The sequence below is a fragment of the Austrofundulus limnaeus genome, unplaced genomic scaffold (genome assembly GCF_001266775.1).
Source record: "Austrofundulus limnaeus strain Quisiro unplaced genomic scaffold, Austrofundulus_limnaeus-1.0 Scaffold1007, whole genome shotgun sequence".
In the NCBI taxonomy this organism is placed as follows: domain Eukaryota; kingdom Metazoa; phylum Chordata; class Actinopteri; order Cyprinodontiformes; family Rivulidae; genus Austrofundulus; species Austrofundulus limnaeus.
Window position 1 is genome coordinate 87,441 of NW_013953409.1, and position 3,950 is coordinate 91,390.

The 3,950-nt window shown below is 36.9% G+C and overlaps 1 protein-coding gene across 1 annotated transcript in view; it reads right to left on the minus strand.

The window, feature by feature from the left end:
• The window catches only part of plekhm3 (pleckstrin homology domain containing, family M, member 3), a gene marked incomplete at its 3' end in the record, with an annotated part of 54,122 nt that overhangs the window by 1,019 nt on the left and 49,153 nt on the right, over positions 1-3,950 (minus strand).

Consider the following 3,950-nt stretch of genomic DNA (forward strand, 5'->3'; position numbering starts at 1 on the left):
GACAGACAGACAGACAGACAGACAGACAGACAGACAGACATATGCGACCGAAAGCATTACCTCCTTGGTGGAGGTAATAAGATCTTTAATACGTATAAGATGGAGCTTGGTTGATGAGAGATTTGTACGTTAGAAGTAAGATTTTAACTTCTATTCTGATTTTGAGCATTTTGAATCAGAGTGTAGAGTTTTTTTTTTTTTTGGATGTCCAGATAATAAAGAATTACAGTAGCCCAGCCTAGACGTGATAAATGCATGAATCAGTTTTTCTGCAGCATTTTGGGACAAGATGTTTCTAATTTTAGTGATATTACACAGGTAGGAGAAGGTTTTTAATGTGGGGGTTAAAAGACATACCTGATAAAAAATAACACCAAGGTTCTTTACATTAGAACTGGAGGCCAAACGAAGAAGATGATGGTTGGCACCAGTTGAATCCTGTCTAAAGCTCTGATGAGTGTCAGTAAAACACAAGGATGTGCTTTTGTGATGATAGGCCTAATCTACTCTGTTTGGAACGTTACCAATGGTTACCACATCAGCATTCATAAGTCAACAAAGAACATTTTGGATTGTGCTGAGATGAGGACTCCTCTCAAGGTGTGTGTTGATCTTGATAAAAGCACTTGAAAGCAAACACGTCCAGGATTAGAGAACAAGGACCCGTGCATGTATGCAAACACACACACACATGCACACAAATTACATTTATATTTATAAGACGTGACAGTTTTCAATTCTTCATCCTAAATAAATACTGAGTTTTTTTCCCCTTTTTGCAGATGAACAGTTGCTGTTCAGGAGTGCAAGTCCCAGCAAATGAACCTAAAGACAGACTATTCAATGCAGAATATTCAGCACCTTTTTTGTTACCACAGCTGTAAGCACAAGTGTTAGACAAGAACACAACCGCCTCACCTGGTGTGGTTGTGAGAGTTGTGTCTACAGCTCAGTGTACACAACAGATATCTCTTTTCAAATCCTCCTGACGGAGACTAATGACAGCGGGAAGGTTTTAGCGCCACAGACCTCATCAATCCTGCAGTGTTTGGAAGTGGTGGGGTGCTGACCGGCATTAGCTAATGGGACAGAGGTAAACACAAAATGCCACGATGCTGCTCTGAGGAGCAACATGCTTCACTTCGGACTTCTTCTAGAAAATACCAGGAGGTTTCGATCCTTGTCTGTTATTTAAAAATGTTGGGAACTGGTAAACTCTCAATTTTAATGTGAGGTTAATGTGACCACCTCAGAGGATCTAAACTCTACAATTATTTATGCTAATGAAAAACACAGAAGACAGCAAATTTACAAACACAATTATTTTGTCATAAATGAGAAAACTGGCAAAAAATCCTTAGCCTTACCCTGGTTGAAAATGCAGTTTCATGCATTTTTTTTTTTTAACCAAGACATCTCTTCTGCTGTCCCACAGCAACAAAACACAAATTAGAGATAATTTGATTTCAAACTTATTCTTTATTTTACACTTTTTGCTGCAAGCAGGTCACTCAGAGATTTCCCTGCTTTAATAACCACTAGTACATTGGTTAATCATGGCCCATTCCATTTCTGTTTGAACCACTTGTGCTTTTAGATTTACATCACACTTCATCCCATGATGACTGAGTTGGTTGTTTTTAACTTGTGAATAGTTTCAAAGTTTTTTTCAGAGCACTAAAAGATGGATTCTGAGTACCACCTGCAGTACTTGTACCACAGTCTGAGAAGCATGGTTGTAACATGTGGCTGTAGATGCCACTCCAAAGGGTCAGCTACATCTAAATATCACATTTTTACAAGACATCCACTTGACAAAACAGCAACATATTAATATATGACTGTAGCTGCGTTTCCATTGCAAATGTGCACAAAACTTTGTTGATATTTTGTTACTGTCGAAAAACACCGTTTCGCAACTGTGGTGTTTCGATTGAGTAAGAAATGCTATAAAAGTCATGCGTGAATACGTTTGTTCTCGTGATAAGTCATTATAAACATGGCAGCAATGGATGTAAACACATAGCATGCTGCTACCACGACACTAGCGCTCATCATCAGAGACGTCGGCATCTTTTACCGAGGCTTTCCAGAGACAAGTCCCTACTTGGGAGCGGCTACGTAGGCTGTGTTTTTGGGAAATTGTAGTCGGTGAGTTTACTATTTTATACTACTTCTGTGATCCATCCATCCATCCATCCATTTTCAGTGATATTACTACTATTTCTACTTCCTGTTATCTTCTTCGTCATTGTCTTTTTCACCAGAAGAAACAGCCGGTTGTTGATCACGTGACTCCCATGATGCGAAAAAAATGTTTCCATTGCAGTTTTGCAAAAAACACCAATTTCAATACGGCTGAAAAACCGCCTCATCCTAGCGCAAAAACATTTTGTCGAGAAACGTAATTTTTTTCGAAATTGACGTGTTTCCATTGAGCAAATTTATTTTCGAAATTCTAATTTGCGCATTTTCATGGTCAATGGAAACGCAGCTAGTGACAAAATATCTGGCTCATCTAAATGAAGAATGATTCACAGATCTGATACTAGGGGTGCAACAATACATGTACCCATATCCAACCGTATCGAACAGTGCTTTAGGTTCAACACACACTTGTATCGAACAATACAGATTTTTAAAATTAATTTTACCAACTTGTCTTCTGAAGATGCTCTGTGTTGAAGGATCAGTGGATCTGTGTTCGACTACTCCACCTAGGCTGCATTTTTTTTATAGATCAGATCCACTGAGAAACTTGCTGTTTCAGCAATATTTAATTTAAAAACTGTACTTTTGAGGTTAAACAAATGTTCATAATTAATTTAAATAAATTACAAGTTAAAAAGGGCATGGAAATTTCTCTTTTTTGTGTCGAAAAAATATCGAACCGTGAGACTAAAGTATCGAACCGAACCGAATCGTGAATTTTCTGTATCGTTGCACCCCTATCTGTATGTTTTTAATTCATCAAGTTTATTTTTTTCCATAAATACTTTATACTTCATTATAGCAGAAATACAAATTCAATCAAGCTTTATTTTTCTACAACAGTTATTTAACAATCCAATTGACTAACTCTTGGTCTACTGGTTAATTTAATAAAACTTGATCTCAAGCCTAATAATTCAGGAAGTCCACCATGTGATCCTGGTGTAGAACCTGCATCAGGTCTGAATGGATCCGTTAGCAGAGAGAGTCCATCAACACACAGACAAGGGCTTTTAGGGTGGAACCCCCTCAGATAAACATTCATCCCCTCTGAGCATCACACAGGAATGCATGAAGACATAAGTTATACCATCATATACATGTGAACTCAGACGCACATCCTCTGAGGACATGCTGGTTTTTTATATGTCCACTGAATTATGTACTGCTCTACGGTGAACATGAAAATAGTTTTAAATAATTCTATTTTTAATTTATTCAGAAATATTTTACTGAAAATAAAATATTCAAATATTATTATCATTATTAAATAAAGTTCTTGTCTCTGTTGATCCACATGAAGTGATTAAACTTCTGACAGGTTAATAAAGGTGGGTTCACTTGTTTTTGCAAAATACTTGGCCAACATTTTATTTTGAAAAAGAGCTTTGCATAGTCTTCATCAGCAGAGCCTCACCGGGGTTTAGTTCAGGACTCTAGACACCAATCCACCTTTAGATAAAAAAAATAAACAAACTAAAGCCAACCACTCACCTCTCTTTCATAATGCTTTTATGAATCATCAGTATGACAGCTGGACTCATCAGACCACCTGACCTTTTATTTATTTCTCTACAGTCTAATTTTATTTCATCCTACACTGCAAAAACTGTCCATCTTACCAAGTTTTAAAATCTTATATCAGCCAAAAAGTCTTTTTGATCTTGTTTTGAGACTGATTTACTAAGCAAGAACTGATTGTGTAAGAATAATCATCTTGTTTTCAGAATGTGTAAGAT